Below are 17,403 nucleotides of genomic sequence, written 5' to 3' on the forward strand. Positions count from 1 at the left end.
TTTCATTACATTTATGCCATAATTTTTTCAGTCATTCATCAATAGATAAGCAGTCTCATATTCCAGGCAGGTTTTTTTGGCTCCTATAAACAAAGTTTCTTACGCATCCTTTCTTTGATCTCTTTGAGGTATAGCCCTTAAATTGGACATGAGTCAGAGACTTTGCAGATTGTATGACAAATAGTTTGTAAACTGTTTTCACAAAATTGGACATGTTTTACTCCTGTCTACTCTACTTGCTAAAATTAAGAGAAATTCCCATAATTTAGAATTGCCTACTTTAGTATAAAACAGACTTTGAATGAGAATTTCTAGAAATATGGTGCCTATTTTTTTGTCTCTCTAATATGAGTGGTGACACAATATAGTGCAAAGATGTCACACTCGGTATGTAACTGACTGATTTCAGCTCAAACCAGATTAAAAGATAATTTTGAAATAGCAAAATAAAATAAAACTAAATAAAAACACAACAAACACAGGAAATATGAATTTTTAAAACTAAATACACATGTAGTCTACAGGGGAACTTATGAATTGTTCTAAGTCCATTGTTTCTATTTGAGCCTGGTGTAGTTGGTAGGGAAACAGGAAGACTTGGGTACAAGATCTCCCTGTGACACATACTAGCTAGCTGATCCTACAGAAATCACTTAATTTAGTGTTCCTTAAAGCTCTCTATTAATTGCCAAGAAGGTGATGAATGAATGAAGAAAGCATTATATGTAGCACTTATGTGCAAAACACAATACTAACTGCTGATGATATAAATAGAAAAGTAGAATGTTCCTTTTTTCTTATGGAGCTCATATTCTAATACATATGGACAACACATATGGAAAGTTTCAACTGTATATTAGATGGAAAGGCCTCTTGGTCTTTAGAGAAGAGCAGAAATGCAACATTAATGTCTCTTCTTTAATGTCATTTCCACTAATAAAATCATACCAGTTTCTGATGCTGAACCATTTGACAGGGCCAAGAATTTTCCTTTCTCCGTCTTGGATAGGTTTGGCTGAATGTCCTTCACAGGGGTTACCTTCCAGACTTGGATTCCTTTATACTCATGTCTTTCCTCCTGCTCATTTCACTCTGCACAAATCTACATTTTCTCTGAAATTTTTCCTCACCTCTAACTCATAGGATCCTTCTCTTTAGAGATCTTTCCTGATACTAGTGCTGGTGGCCTCTCTCCCAGATTCTATTGTGTTTAACTTCCTTCTATATATTTGCATTCACAAATTTGATATTTATATTTTATAGTTTTCATATGTTCTTGTTATCCTTATTAGGATGTAAGCTCAATGTTCATTCCACTTATAGCCTTAGCACCCAACACAGTGTATAACATACACTTAATAAATACATGTGAATTGGAAAGTCAATTTAAAAAAAAACCCTAACCTATTATCCAGATTAGAAGTACAATTCAACAATTTATTCAGTGCTATTCAAATATTTAAATACTAAGTTCTCTTTATCTTGGCTGGTATACAATTTGGCTTTAAACTCTAATCTTCTATTGGTAATAGAAACAGTTATATTGAATTTGACATTTAATCCCTACCTTAAAGAAAACTAGGGGAGCCTCCATAGGACTCTCAAGATCACTTAAACAATGTAGCTTAATCAACCAATTCAATTCTACTTAAGTCAATGAAAATTTTTAAACTCTTCCATTCTTCATTAACATTTCTACAAGCTACCAATAATCAGTGGGAAGAAATTTAAAAAAAAGGCAAATTCCATATAAAATGACTACAGCATATATAAAACACTTGGGAATTCTTTCCAGGATCCTCAATAGAACTATAAAAATAGAACTACAAACAGTTCAGAAATAAAATAGATCTAATTAACTGGAAAAATATTAATTGCTGATGGGTTGTTTGAGCCAATATAATAAAAATGACACTAGTACTTAAATCAATTTATGTTGTATCCTGCTTTCTAGAGCCCCCAAACAGAATGATTAAGATATATTTTCCTAGTGGAGAAGTGGTGAGGTGGGATTCGTGAGGATGGTGGAAAAATGCAGTCTTGTTTATTTCAAAGACTCCCTATTTTATCATGTACCAAAAACTACACTGCCCACGTGGGACCACATAAAGAACTTGCTATTGTATAATTTGCCACCTGGTATCATTTTTCCACCTGGTATCATTCTGATTCAATCTTAACACAGGTTGTCAACGGCCTCTGACTTCTTAGGAAGGTTGAGAGCCCTTAGGGGAGATGGGGAGGTGAACCAGACATTGTTTGCAAGTTCCTTCTGGGCTAAAGGGTCTTCTACCTCACCCAAAGTTTCCCCACTGACTATGACCCTCTACAAATTTACTTACTCAATATGCTGCCCACTAAACTTCTATCAGATCAATAGAACTAGAAAAATAATAAAATTCATATTAAGAGGCCAAAATATCCAGAATCTAAAGAGAAATAATGACAAGAAATTTTAGAATAAAATTGTTTCTAGTTAAGAGGCCTACCATTGCCTAAAATACTGATTTGGGACACACAACAAAACAGAAGAATTAAAAGGATCTAATTAAGTGGGAGGAAATCTTTGGAAAATGATTTTCTAATAAAGGTCTCATTCCCAAGCTATATTAAGAATTAATTCAAATGCGTAAGAAAAAGAACCATTCTTCAGTGGAGAAATGGTCTAAGGATATAAACATTTCTCAAAAAAAAAAAAAAAAAAAAAAAAGTAGCAATAGGTTAACAATTGTAGAGGGCTGAAACTCCAAAAAGATATGCTTGAATCCGAGCACTTAAGGCTAATTACCTATTTGGTGTGAGATAATGGCTCCATATTCATATTTAGATGAGATGGTGATATATGATATGATGGTTCTCATCATTGGTGCTTGCTGAATGTTTGGTGTTGAGATAATAGTAGGCTGACAGAAACAACTACACACAGAGAAGGAACACTGGGAATTGAATGTAAAATATTAGCACTACTTATGTTACTTATACCTTCAGAATCCAATACTTAACGTGCAACAAGAAAATTGGATTTACACACATATATTGTATCTAGGTTATACTGTAACACATGTAAAATGTATGAGATTGCCTGTCATCTAGGGGAGGGAGTAGAGGGAGGGAGGGGAAAATCTGGAAAAATGAATACAAGGGATAATGTTATAAAAAAAATTACTCATGCATATATACTGTCAAAAAATGTAAAATTATAAAATTAATTAAAAAAAAAAAACAAGAGAGATAATAGTAGGCAAGGATTGGAGGGTTGGGGGAGAGAAGTCAGAGTCACTTGGTGGCAGGAGAAGGAGAGAGGCTGGAGACTCCATACTCCAGTATCCAGGACACATCTTTGGCAAGCACCTTGCCTGCCTCTTTCTTTCACTTCTCCCCCTAAAGACCAAGGACTTTGATTTATCCTGACTGACTGATCTTGAGGCCCTTCAGGGAGTTGTTTGGACCTTATAAATGATAATTATATTTTTAAAATTGTCCAAGTAATTACTAAAGCAATTATAAGGAGATTCCCCCCCCCCCATCAGAGCAGTAAAAAGTGATTTAAAAAAGGAATATGACAAAGACTGGATAGGAAAACAAATACACTGATGCACTGTTTCCATTTTGGAAAGCAATTTGGAATTATACATTAAAAATTACTAACACTGCCTGCCCTTTGACCCAGTTATTCCACTTCTAGGCCTGTGCTCAAAGAAGATCAAAGAAAAAGGAAAAGGTCCTTTTCCTGAAAGGAAAAAAAAAAAAAAAAAAGTACAGCAACTATTTGTGGGAACAAAAGGGGGGAAGGAAATTAAGGGGATGCCTATCGATTGAAGAATGGCTGAATAATTAGTGATATATGAATGTGAGGGAGTACTATTTTGTAAGGAAATACATCATTTTTAAAGATATGGAACAACTTATTGGCCTGGTAGAGTGAAAGGAGCATAACTAGAAGATAGTTCATATAGTGTAACATCAATATTATAAAAATGAAAACTTATTAAAATGAGCAGAACCAAGGGAACAGCTTATACAACAATACTATAAAAACCAACTTGAGGAAACATGCTCTCCATGATAGCATGGTGACAGATTTAGGGTCCAGAATGAGACATACATATTTTTAATTTTATCTCTTCTTTTATCCACTTATTTCTGTCCATCTCTCTGTTTGTCTCTCTCTCTGTCTCTCTGTTCCTTCCCCTCCTCCTCCTTTCCCCCTCCCCTCCTATGGAGTGGAAGGGATGAGGCAGTAGGAAGGGAAAATATTCCTGCTAATTTAAAATACTGGGCTGCTGCTACACATCTAAAAGGCCGTTTGCACTTTCAGATGAGGTTTTACGGATCTGCTTAACTTCACTGTTAGGGATCCCCTCGGGGGAGGCCGGAGCAGATGGAGCTGCCTTGTGGTCATGTTGCAATACTGAGGATCCTGGACCCAGAGGAAATGCCTCTGGTCCAAGAGCGATCTCGAGCGTCCTCTAGCCAGCCTCTAACTGGCACCTCATTGGGATGTTACATTTTTATTTTTTTAAATTGCAAAGGAATTAAAGACATAAATATCAGCTCTAGAGCACATGCAAAGAATGCTTTTTGACAGGAGTATGACTGAGTGGCCCATCCTCCCACTTCAATGAATCCTTTCTGTATCTAGTTTAAACGGGTGTGCATGTTATTTTCCTCATTAGTAAGCTCCTTGAGGGGCGGGGCCTATCTTTGGCCCTTGTATTTATTTCCAGAGCCTAGCACATAGTAGGTGCTCAAAAAATGCTTATTGCCCTAGTGACTGATCTCTTAGGCAGTGCAGTAAGAATCCCACTGACAGGAAGGAAACCCCAGAGACGCCCCATTCTGAGCAGGGAGATCCCAGGTGACTCTGGGAATCTTTGCACCACTTTGCTATGGGAGGTAATGAGTTAAAGTGCTTTCCAAAGCGTAAGTAGAACTAGAAAGGGGAGACTGGGTCCTGCTGGCGCTTGGCGCCGCTGTCTGCTAGTTTTTCGGAAAAGCTGTTAGGAAGGAGAAATTTAAAAAAAAAGCAGTTGTCAGAAGTGGGATTCGAACCCACGCCTCCAGGGGAGACTGCGACCTGAACGCAGCGCCTTAGACCGCTCGGCCATCCTGACTACGAGAAAAACGCGTCCTTCTTCCTCTACAGGATACTAGTGCAAACAAGCTATGGGTCAGCATTCTCACTACCGTAAATGCCTGGTGTGAAACTTTAAAAAATATCTGCCCACATCCATTACCAAGGAGAGAGGCCCCGGCACTACGCGGCCTCTGGGCTCTTTCCGTCATTTATGGTAATAGATGCACTCCGGCTAAAAAAGACCTGAGCTCGAGAGCCCAGCGACTCCTAGAGCTCGGGCAGGCTCCACTGCTCTAGCCCCTCCCGGCCGCTTCAGTCCTCCGCCCTCCGCATCCACGTGGCCCTTTCCCACCGCCTTTCCCTCTTCCAGAGCCATTAGAGAGAGGGCCGGGCCCCACCGGCCCGGCCTTGGGGCGGGGCGAGGAGCGGAGACTGACCGAGGCTTGGAGAACTCCACCCACCTAGAAGGCCGAGGTTCTGGCATCTCCACCGCCCCTCTCGGATCTGGGAAGAAGCGGCGTGCTCGCAGAAGAGCGTCACTGCAGCTACGAGCTCCGCTATGGCTCCCCAGTACTTAGGCAGCATTGGAGCCCAGCCCTGGACAGATTATGCTGGGAAAGAATATCGGAGAAAAGGAGAAATCTGTGCAAAGCCACAATATTGCGTCCTAGCACGCCAGCCCTGGGAGAAACCGAGAGGACCTACAGGGAGGGAGACAGACACATAGAGATGCAGAGAAAAGAGAAGCGGAGGAGGAGCAGGAAGAAAGAAGGAAGGAAAAGAGGAGGAAGGAAGAGGTGGAGGAGGAGGAGCAGGAAGAAAGAAGGAAGGAAAAGAGGAGGGAACTTGTGGCTCCTCCTCCTCTTCCTCCTCCTCCTCCTCTTCTTCCTCTCCTAGTCTTTCTCCTTCTTCCCTGTCCCTCTCTTCCCTCCCTCCTTTCCCTCCCTCTAGCCTAATACCTAGGTCCCACCCAATTGCTCTCGCCCACGGGTACGCCTCACCTCTAAAGGACTCTTTTCTCTGCAAAGAGAGGACCGGGCCAGGTTCTGGTTCGCGGGCCTCCCAGTTCCTCCCAGGGCTGGCGTGCTAGGACGCAATATTGTGGCTTGGCACAAATTTCCCCTTTTCTCCGATATTTTCCATCTAACTTGTCCATGGCTCGGCTCAAAAGCTGCTCCTTCCAAGATGCCTTCTAGGATTGCTCCAGGAGAAGATGATCTTTCTCTCCTTTGGAAAATCACAGAGAAAAGATTAGAGGGTCTAGGCCCTCTCAGAAGTGTGTGTATCTGATCAGCCCCTCCCCCATCCCGCTCTTAGCGGTCTCTGACCGTAAGTGCCACTTCCCAGCCCTAGGATCTTCAGCGGCTCCCTCTTGCCCCAGGATAGAAAACAGACGCAGAGCACTTCGGGCCGAACTTCAATTGAGCTCCTCCAGCTGGTCTGAAACGAAGTGCTTTTCTTCTTTCTTCCAGCCCCATTAGCTTACTTGCTGTTCACCGAAGTCTCCCTTCAGTTTCCAAAAAGCAAACCAATTACTCTTGCTCTCGCCCTCTGTCCTCTTCCTCCATTGTGCTCTCTTTCCTCAGATTATCCAGCCTTTTGACTCATCCCAGAGCCCCTTCTCCAGGACCAGGGGTATAGAGGAAGCTCCTCTAGAGCTAGGCCTGTTCCGGTTCTGTCTCTGCAAGGCACTTAGTAGGCGCCTAAGCATTACACTTGCTGCCAGTATAGGGCCTGCAGGGCACATAGTAGGTGTCTAAGCATCGCCTTTGCCGACATCTTCCCAGTGGGGAGCGCTGGGAAGGTGGTTGTTAAAAAGACTGGGGACAGACAAGAGAGGAGTGGGATCCGGATCCTGGGGTAGGTATGAGATTCAGAGAATTAGATTTAGGAAAGTAAATGTTCAACGTCTGGCGAGTCCTGCGCCGATCTCATCTGAGCTTATTCGGCAAGAAAACCTCAGCGGCGTTGGTGGTATAGTGGTGAGCATAGCTGCCTTCCAAGCAGTTGACCCGGGTTCGATTCCCGGCCAACGCAACCTTTTCTCAATTTAGAAGAAAATTCAGTTTTAATTTTCTTCATTTAAAATGGGACTTATTTTTAAAATCGTGTTTTCAAAGAAGAAGAGATAGAGGGGAAAGGAGAAAAAAGAGCGAGAGAGGCAGAAGAGAGGAGGGAGGAAAGAAGGAAAGATGAGGGAGAAGGAAGGAGAGGGAGACAGAAAGAGATCTTTCTCATCCACCCTCGGTTCACTTCTGTGTCTCCTTTGCAAGGGCTTTAAATTTATTGTTTAACAAATTGTCTTTCTTTGGACCAACGTCTCTTCTTCCCCTTCCCTTGTCCTCCCCCTTCGTCGTCTTCTTTCCCCTTCCCATTCTTTTCCTTCCCCCTTGCCCTTCCTTCATCCCTTTTCCTTCTTAGGGGCCTGTGGGAATCCCCAGGGATAGCAGAGACTATCGTTTTTGGATCCATGTCTGTTCCTTTCTTGGTAGAAGCTTTGTCCTAGAGCTTCTATTAGATTTAGAAAAATAAATATAAATTCTAGACAATATCTGGAAATATACATGAACCTACAAGCCCTTGTCAATTCTCCAACTTTCCGCAGGAAGACGACGCCCACAGGTGCTCCTCGTTAGTATAGTGGTGAGTATCCCCGCCTGTCACGCGGGAGACCGGGGTTCGATTCCCCGACGGGGAGGCTGCATTCCGTTTTTCCCATCTCTTCACTACTTCCCCACCTTTTAAGAAAAATGTTTCTACTTATTGTCTTGTCAAGCAACTTGAAAACGTCTTTAACTTCCACGGTAACTGAGAACGATACCTCTACCTGTCCTTTTCTGGGCAAATAAAACTTAGGCTGCAACTAAACCATCACGGCCTTCACCACTCTGGTCCAGGACCATTTTCTTCCCAGGATTTAAGAGAAGGAAAAATCTCTTTATTTCCCCCTACTTTCTAGTGTGATACACTTCTTAAAACAACATAAAACAGAAACCTATGCAAGCTTACAAATTTAATAGTAGTTCCTGTTTACTCACAGATAAATAGAAAATCCATTGCCATTCAAAGATCTTCATGATCTGTCTCCTACAATTTTCCATTATCTTTACTTCTTCTCCCTCTCTCTCTCTCTGACTCTCTCTCTCTGTCTCTCTCTCTCTGTCTCTCTCTCTCTCTCTCTCTCTCTCTCTCTCTCTGTCTCTCTCTCTCTCTCTCTCTCTGTCTCTCTCTCTGTCTGTCTCTCTCTCTCTGTCTGTCTCTCTCTCTCTGTCTGTCTCTCTCTCTGTCTCTCTCCCTCTCCCTCCCTTCTGCTACAAATCTTTTTTGGTCTTCCTTGATGCTAGTTTCTTCCTTGTGTTCTGTACATATTTTATTTGCACATATTTGTTTTGCTTGTTGCCACCTATAAATTGTAAACGCCTTGAAGAAAGCAGGGATGGTTTTTGATTATCTTCTACACCTCTAATGCCAACTACCAGTGTGACATTTAGCAAATTAATTAACTTCCCTGAGATGTAGCACAAATAAGGGTCGTATTTGTCACTTAGTTTCCAAGGCAGTAGCAGTATTTTTCTTAAAACTCTTTGTGAAATGTGAGCTTCATATTCGTACCCTTCACTGTCACTTCTGGGTGAGTCCTAGGAGACCAGGTAGAATAGACCCACAAGTGACAATGAAACCATACTCACTGATTTGGAAGGCTAGGGAGATCTGTTTCTTTTCCGGTGGATGATTTTAGGGCTCAGTTTATGAACAGCACTGAAACGGCCATCTTTTTGTGAGAGCATTCAGTCGGATCATGCTCATCTTCTCCAAAGGTATACCAAAATGTAGATCTATCTCTTTGGCTGTATCCCGATGGTGGTGTTTAACTATCTTCCCCTGTAGCCTCCATTCCCTATAGCCATTGCTTGTCCTAATAAGATGACTTTTCCAGAGCCCCTCATCTACAGTCCCAATAATGTGGACATTTTAACTGCTGAAAGGTGTAGAAAAAGAATTTTGTGCGTGGAACATTGATAAAACCATCTTGAAACACAACCATCAGATTTTTAAACGTGATTAGAGAAAAACACACACTATTCTGAAAGAATTGCACAGAGAACAGTATCACTCAAATGCTAAAGCTGTGATTGAAGGTAGAGGTGACTACAAAGAACTTTTGTCCATCAACTCACCTACATATGTTTTTTCAGAGTTTTGAAGCTCCTAAAGAAGAAATCACAAATCAGATACCTATTTAAGGATTATTAAGGTCTTGCAAAGATACACACATGCACAGAGCTTTAAACTATAAGATAGAATTAAGTTGCTAAACAGGAGGCCCTAATTTGAAGCCACTGGTAACCGTAGAAGAAAGATGAGAAAAAGCTGCATTGGGGAGTTAGAAGAAGCTGGAGGCAGAATACACAAGACAGTGGGAGAAGCTGCTTATTAAATACAAATCACAAGAACTAGGAACAGCTGAGGCAAGTTTTACAACTGATTTTAAGAGCTATTTGATTGGAAGAGACCCCTGTAGCTTTAGGAAGCTAGAAGACAGCAGGATCTTTTGCAATTTAAAGAATTGCTTGAGCTTATTGACCTTTTAATTCCATTTACAACCCAAGAGAGAGAAAACCACTCCAAGTGTCCATATTGTTTTTTAATGTCTCCTACAGCTTAAGAGAAGATAACACTTTCTCAGTATTCTACCAAAAGTGACTGTGTGCTAAAAGAATCAGACACTGTTTCAGTTGTCCAAGAGTAGCAAAGAAGTGGTTTTATCCAGCATAAGGACCAGACCAGAGGAGTGATTTTATAAAGCAATATAAAGCACATGAAGGCCTCCACAGAGTCATGAATCACCTCTGGCACCTGAGCTTCCCAACCTGTGTGACTCTGTACCACATTTATATGTGTATGTCTCCTCCCTCTTCCACACTTACAGAGATTGTATATATTGTACTAGAGGGCTATTGTCTCTGAATTTCTGACTTTTCAGGTATTGCTTGCCCACTTTATGAACTCCTAAAAGATTCTGTATCTGAGCCTTTGACTTTTTCCCAGGAGTTAGTTCAAAATTCCTTTGATTCTTTGAAGTTTGGCCTCCAACACCACTGACTTTAGGCCTCTTCAATGATTCTTTCCCACATGATTTATTCATCTTTGAGAAAGGAGAGAACACAGCTCTTACAACAGAAGTCCCTAGGGAACTTTCACTGTGCCATATAGGTATGGCCTTAGCATGTCCTCCCTGAAGGCCTGCCTAAGCCCCTTAGTCTATATCTGTCTAGATATAGTCTCTCTCTATGGATATAGATAAATAGATATGATTTCCCAATTATGTGTAAAACAATTTTTTTACATTTGTTTTTAAAACTTTGAGTACCAGATTCTCTTTGTTCTTCCTATTAAGAAGACATATGTGAAGTAATGCAAAACATTTCAATAAAAGTTATTTTCTGAAAGAAAACAAAATCTCCACAGCATCCCATCCTCCTTCCAAAAAAATTAAGAAAAATAAAGTTTTAAACAAGTATACTTCAATCTATATTCAGACAAATCAGTTCTTTTTCTGGGTATGGATAGCATTTTTCATCACAAATCCTTTACAATAGTCTTTGATCATTATATTTCTGAGAATAGCAAAGTCATTAAAGCCCCCTTAGTCTAACAAAAGAAGACTTAGCTACAATCCAGAAGAGGATGATTTCCACAAAGCAAGAAAAGCTCTCCAAAGGAGGGATCTAAACTAGATAAGAATATGGGATTATGGGTTGGCTCAAATAGACTTATAGTACTCCCTAACAACTTATTTGTGGAGGGCTGGAACTCTGGAGAAGTATACTTGAAACAAGATGCTAACTCAGTGGAACTGATGAGATAATGGTTCTCTAGTTCACATATGTACTTAGTAGTTACTATGGTGATGTAATGGTTCTCTAAGTTCACATAAAATCAGTATGCTGTAATGATGTAATTACAATAAGGTATATAGATAGGGATTAAGAAGGACTGGAAGATAGACATTCTATTTTTGACCATCCTTGTGGCTCTCCTGCCTCCTGCACTAAGATCAAGACTGGCAGACTGGCAGACTGCTGAAAGAGACTGGGTCAGACTGTGAGCCAGACTGACTGAGACTGTGGAGCAGACTGGTTTAGACTGGGAGACTGAAGAAGACAATAAAGACTTTGGACTTTATTCCTGCCTATTTTCATGGTGATTATTCTGCTAAGATCAAGACTGGTCCCAAGGTCCTCCAGAAAGCTAGCCAGAACATTACACTTATTCCTTCCTATGATGGAACAGCTTTCAGCCATTGAGGACTTGATAGTTGGTGAAACTCATTGGTGGAAGTGAATGTTGGTGGGGGAGTTGTCACAGGGCTGCTGTCATGAGCTGTGTTCCACTTACCCTAAGCATAATGCATCTAAGACTCTGAAGCCAACTTGTAGGCAGTTTCCTTTTCCAGATGCCCCCTTTGAAACCTGGCAGTTCAACTTCATTCAATTGACAATTGCCCACTGTTATAAATTTGCTTTGGTCTGGCCAAGTGATTGAGTCTACTAGAAATTTAATGTCCTTGGAGCTAGGATGGAGAGGTCACTTTGTAGTCTTGCTCCCCACCACTACTGCAGCCAAACTCTGGGGAGTGGAGTCCTGGATCCACCAGTCACATCTTACAAGGGCAGCATTATATATTTGGGTTATAGAACCTGATGTTGAAAATCAAATGGAATCAGAAGCAGCTGATATCTGAGGTAGAAAGCTATCCTCAAGACTTCAGCATGAGAGATAGAAGACAATAGACAGACTACTCACCTAAGAAACTTGACATGGCCTAAGGATTGTAGTTACTCCCCTTGTAAATTAAGCCTTTTTTCCCCTTGCAAGTGTTTCCTTAGTACCAATCTCAATGTTTATGGAAGCAGTTTTCTTCCTTCCATTTTTATACTGTATTTCTTTTAAAGTGTCTCCACCCTATATCACAGCCTCTCTCCTTTCTGGGAAGGCCTCTGTGCTTTTGTCTACATTATTCCAAGTTGTCCCTATTTCTAGGGAATCATTCCACTGAAATTCTTCTCCAGTTAAAGTCATCCCTCTATTGCCAATAGAAACAACAAATTGAATATAATAAAAATTAGAAGTGAAATGGGTAAGTGAGGAAAATTTTTCAATCACCTTCTTAGAAAAAATTCTTTTGTTAAAAATATCTAGGGAATTGTTTTCCTGCCCATTGTGGCCCTGTTGGCATCTGCCCAATCCCTGACTGGTACCGAAGCCATCTGTACCCATCTGTTGGGAACCTCTCAGCAGAACTAGTTATGAGCCTGGAGCATACAGGGAAGCTTGCCACCAACCTCCAAATATGCATAATGATTGAATGAGTGCCCTACACTATCATCAGAGAAGAATATTGTTTCTATGTCAGCCAGTCCTCTCGAATAGAGGAAGACCTAGTACTCTAAAGAAGCAAGTGGAAGATTTATAGAATAGAGGTCAGAACATTCTGAAGAATGTCTCTCCCTTACCTTCCTTTGATCTATTCTTCTGATTGCCTGAAAACTTTGGCAGCATTTTCTATTGAGCTAACTGGTCTGATGTTTCTCTACTTTATTTGCCTTGCCATCTACCTTAGCATTCACTTTGTAACTCACTTATTTTTATGTAAAATCAAAATGGTGTCTCAAATGAATGTAACTTTTCAATTTCTAGGATTGTCCTTTTGATGGAAATGAGGGAATTAAGAAAAAAATTATGATTTTCATAATTTTCATAATTATCAAATATATAATGAATATACTAATAATTTCTATTTTTCAGAGCTGCCTGGGAGTCAATCTTACAATGAACTTTGAATTGATCAATCAATTCTTAACAATCATTCTTCTCTGTATGTTAAATGAAGTAAATCAAAGATTATAAAATCTTCTCCCATCACAGAACTCTAGTCATAACCTCCATGATTTGAAATAATCATTTAATAAATGTTTGCACAGGACTAGAAAACACCCATATCATCCTACATTCATCAGCTTCTCATGGCAAACCACTAAGGCCCTGAAAATGATTGTATTGTAATCCAACTTTCCCTTTCCCTTTCCCTTCCTACTCAAGATTTATGTATAAAATTTCTACCTTTCCTTCAACCTGTCCTACTTAGAAGAACTTCCAGTTTGCAAACTGTATTCCTCACTGTAAAAGTGATTAATTAAACTACTGCTTGATCTCTAAAATCTGTCTCTAGCCCTACTTTGTGTAGCTCCAATTATTCAGTTCATAGATCAAGACAGTGAAATTCTGAAAATAGATCCATTATTTAGACATAAAAAAAAAATCTCATAAGCAAAGCAGAAGAGCAAGAAAAAAACTACCTTTTAGATCTGTGGATGGGGGAGAGTTCATAACTATAAACAAGTAGTAGAAAGAATCACAGAAAAGAAAATGGATAATTTTAATGATATAAAATTGAAAAGTTTTTGTACTAACAAATTGAATATAATAAAAATTAGAAGTGAAATGGGTAAGAGAGGAAAATTTTTCAATCACCTTCTTAGAAAAAATTCTTTTGTTAAAAATATCTAGGGAATTGGTTCAAATTTATAAAAGTCATTCCCAGTGAGCAAGACACAAACAGGCAATTAAAAAAAATAACTTTTTGTTTTCAAAATATATGCAACGATAGTTTGCAACATTCAACCTTGCAAAATATTTTTAAGTTCTTTGAAATATTTAACTTTTATTAGAAAACCATTTCATCTGAAACATCAGAACCTTCATTTTCCAGCTCTCAATACAAGGCCGGAGAAGATTAAATAATAAATCCAAGTAGTGTAGCAGCTGGGATTCTAAGTCAAGTTCTTTTTTTTTCCTAATTTTTTTTCTTTTTTTTTCTTAAAAGAAACAAAGGTGGGCGGAGAAAAAGAAACTGGCCCGTACGGGGATCGAACCCGCGACCTTGGCGTTATTAGCACCACGCTCTAACCAACTGAGCTAACCGGCCACGTTGCGAATCAGGACTTTAAAAAAAAATAAATAAAAGTAGTTCAAATGAACATTGCAAACTAATTTACAACTTTTCTATGCCCACCAGAAGGAAGACAACGGTCATTCCTCCACAGAACGTGGTTCTTTTTGGGGCTCAGGGTCTCTGACCTAGTCTATATATATATCAGCACTAAGTTCCTTTCTTTTGACAACAACTTCAGTTTCAATCGGATTAATTTCAGTCATACATTAGTCCGTGAGCGTTCTGAAGGCAAGGAGCATGCGCAGAGCGGAGTCAAGGCCAGATTTCTCCCTCCCTTTCCCTCTGTCCAATGCATGACTTGTAGGCTCAACAGCTGTCAAGCACCTGAGGGCTCCTACGTCAGCATAGCCGCTACTCCAAAAACAGAATCACAGACTATCAAAACTGGCTAAAAAAACCCTAAGTGGCAGACCCTTTGAGTCTGACTCCGCCATTTTGCAGATGAGAAAACTTAGAGAAGTGCTTGCCTCTGCTCATACAACTTTTAATTGTTTGAGCGATGGTTTGGGGGAGGAGACAGACTTAGAAAATGACTGAGTGGCTCTAGGTGGAGCAAAGCAACTGCTCCCCTCTGTTAGATCCAAACCGCGGCTGCCGTGTGGAAAGTGACCAGCAGGTGGAGCTGTCTCCTTGCAAACAGATCTTTATGTTTCACAGGTTTTAAATCTGCCCAGGGGCAGGGTGGGTGGGGCAGGGACCCTAAAAAGTTTTTCAAGGAGCAGCTAGAGTCCCTAATGAGAGTCACGAGTTGGAGTTTGTCCTCCGGGGTTGACCCTACCTTGAGGAACTCTATTGTTGAAATCTGAGAATGGCAACATTTTGTATGGATGAAATATATCTCTGTGGACTGGCTCCCCATAATTTTAGAGCGAGAATGGAATTTAGAGATTATTGGGGGTCCAGAGCTATTGAGTGAGACCCTCCTCTTCCCAAATCACACACCTAATTAGTAATAAGGCTAGAATTAGCGAGTCAGGGCTCCTGACTGATCCAGTGGATTTCTCCCCCTTCTCCCCCACCCCAACAGGCAACGTTCTAAAGCAGGAGTTAAGTAGGAAGAAGGCCAGGGCGAAGGGTTTTGGGAGGCCCCAGAAAGGTCATGTGGAATTATGGGACAGGGGTAATGAGGAGGGAGAAAGTTTTTTGGATGGTGTCATGAAGCACAGTCCTATGTGGTGTGCTTTGTATGGAAAAGGATTTTATTTCCGATTGACCGAGGAAATGTTGAGACTATTCTTTGTACCCGCCAAAGAGATCTGAGTTGGTCTGGGCCACAAATGGAGAGGCAGCCTCCAGGGAGGTCATTGGGAGACCGAGTTTCAAACATATATAGGAACTGGTCCCAACAGATTCCCTGACCTCCAGAGCTGCACTTCTAGGGACTGCAAAGAGCAGAACACCCCAGTCAAATTATTCTCTCTTTCCTTGTTTAAGCTGCGATCTTATCTCATTCCTGGCTGAAGGGTTTCTTTGCTCTTATTTATTCTTTGATATCCTTTAATCCAGTGGTCCTCAAACTTTTTAAATAGGGGGCCAGTTCACTGTCCCTCAGACTGTGGGAGGACCGGACTATAGTAAAAACAAAAACTCACACTGTCTCTGCCCCTCAGCCCATTTGCCATTACCCACAGCCACATAAACGTCCTCAGCAGCTGCATCTGGGCCTTGGGCCTGTAGTTTGAGAACCCCTGCTAGAACTTTCTGTTGGTTATTTTGCTTGGATGAATGGGTTTGCTGGCTTTTACTATTAGTAATGGTCCTTCTTGTAACCAGCTTTTGGTAAAAAAATGAGCTAAAATGTTAAGTGTAACCTAAGGCTACCATCTCCCATAAGAACAATCAAGGAAGTATTTTCTGTTCTGAGTCCTTCATATCCCCCCTAACGTAGAGCTATTTCAGTTGTGGTAGATAGAAAAGTCTGACCAAAAAACCCGTCTGGGAACCTGGAGAGATCTCTCACTTTCAACTGTCTTGGACTCTTATCTGTTCCTCTCCCTTAGTCAGGAAACTGGCCTTCTTCCTACGTTTTGATTAATGATCAGACCATCCGATTCAGAAGCCCTAGAGATTTATTTAAAGAATCTAAACACAATACTCATAAACAGGTACTGAAGAATACTTAAGACATGAAATAGCAACCCTTAGCTTTTGAACCACCCCTTTGCCTTTTTTTATTCATTATCTCTAGTCACGTATATGTAAGCTTGGAATAAGCTTACTTCCAGACATGCATGATGGAATGGTTTTTCATCTTCCTTGACTTCAGGGATGGGGCCACTATGGTCTGACAGCTTCTAGACTAATAGGTTTGTTCTGTATGGTGACAAAAATTTTTAAAATTGACCTCTGTGGATATACTAAGGGGGCAGTCTCTACTTCTCAGATTTCTTCCCATTTCCAGCCTTGAAATATAAGGATGACTATCTTGAGTTCTACACTGTCAGGTGGCTGGGAGGTGGGGGGAAAGGGGTGAGGAGAGGGGCGAGGTGATGGGGGAATTCTTCCTACATGCATATACGTAGTATATAAAAAGCTATAATAAAAAAACCCAATATTTCTGTTAATACATACAACATTCTCTTGGTTCTGCTTATTTTGCTCTTCATTAATTTGTACAAATTTTTCTGTTTTGTACAGAAATTCTGGTTTTCTAAGATCATTGTGTACATTATTTCTTATAGCACAGTAGTATTCTTTCATAATCATATACTACAGATATATAAACAAATTGTAGTAGACATATGATATTAAACATGAAACATTTGGTGGAACCACTTTCATCTTCACCTCCATTCTAGACTCTCTGAATCATTCACTCTAAGTCACATCTTTTGACAAATTAAGAAACATCTTGCGCTCATGCTCTTGGAGGTACTCACCTACTTAGAATGTTTTGTTTGTTTTTGTTTTTACTGGTCATCTGCTTATGGGCAAACAGCACTCAGACTCAAAAAAAAAATCCTTTATTGAAGTCCAAAGAAGCTCAAAAAGATGGGGGAAAAGTGGGTGTGATCAGTAAAGATCTCTCTCCTTTTAAAGTTTGCTTACTGGGCAGTTCTTCCTGTTCAGTGACCAATATTCTGAGGCAGGATTTTCCTCTGCTCTCTCCTGTCCCATCATGGGAACTGGTGGACCAATAGAAGGATTTGCACATCACTCCAAAGTAAAAGTTGAGTCAGATAGAGTATACATCTCTCCAACAAAGATCCGGAGTCAACCAAGAAATATCTTTCCATGCTCTTAAAAACTCACCAGGAAGGAAAGGCATGTATGAGCATCTTTGATCACACATGTGCTCCAATCCAGGTAC

At 40.5% G+C, this 17,403-nt stretch overlaps 4 non-coding genes across 4 annotated transcripts; 2 read left to right on the plus strand and 2 right to left on the minus strand.

Moving 5' to 3' along the window:
- Positions 1 to 5,031: 5,031 nt before the first annotated feature.
- TRNAL-CAG (transfer RNA leucine (anticodon CAG)) lies at positions 5,032 to 5,114 on the minus strand. The gene has a single exon. It is a non-coding gene; the product is annotated as a tRNA-Leu (tRNA).
- A 1,928-nt stretch (positions 5,115 to 7,042) lies between these two features.
- On the plus strand, positions 7,043 to 7,114 carry TRNAG-UCC (transfer RNA glycine (anticodon UCC)). The gene has a single exon. It is a non-coding gene; the product is annotated as a tRNA-Gly (tRNA).
- Positions 7,115 to 7,703: 589 nt separating this feature from the next.
- On the plus strand, positions 7,704 to 7,775 carry TRNAD-GUC (transfer RNA aspartic acid (anticodon GUC)). The gene has a single exon. It is a non-coding gene; the product is annotated as a tRNA-Asp (tRNA).
- A 6,217-nt stretch (positions 7,776 to 13,992) lies between these two features.
- Positions 13,993 to 14,066, minus strand: TRNAI-AAU (transfer RNA isoleucine (anticodon AAU)). The gene has a single exon. It is a non-coding gene; the product is annotated as a tRNA-Ile (tRNA).
- Positions 14,067 to 17,403: the final 3,337 nt, after the last annotated feature.

The sequence above is a fragment of the Sminthopsis crassicaudata genome, chromosome 4 (genome assembly GCF_048593235.1).
Source record: "Sminthopsis crassicaudata isolate SCR6 chromosome 4, ASM4859323v1, whole genome shotgun sequence".
NCBI lineage: Eukaryota > Metazoa > Chordata > Mammalia > Dasyuromorphia > Dasyuridae > Sminthopsis > Sminthopsis crassicaudata.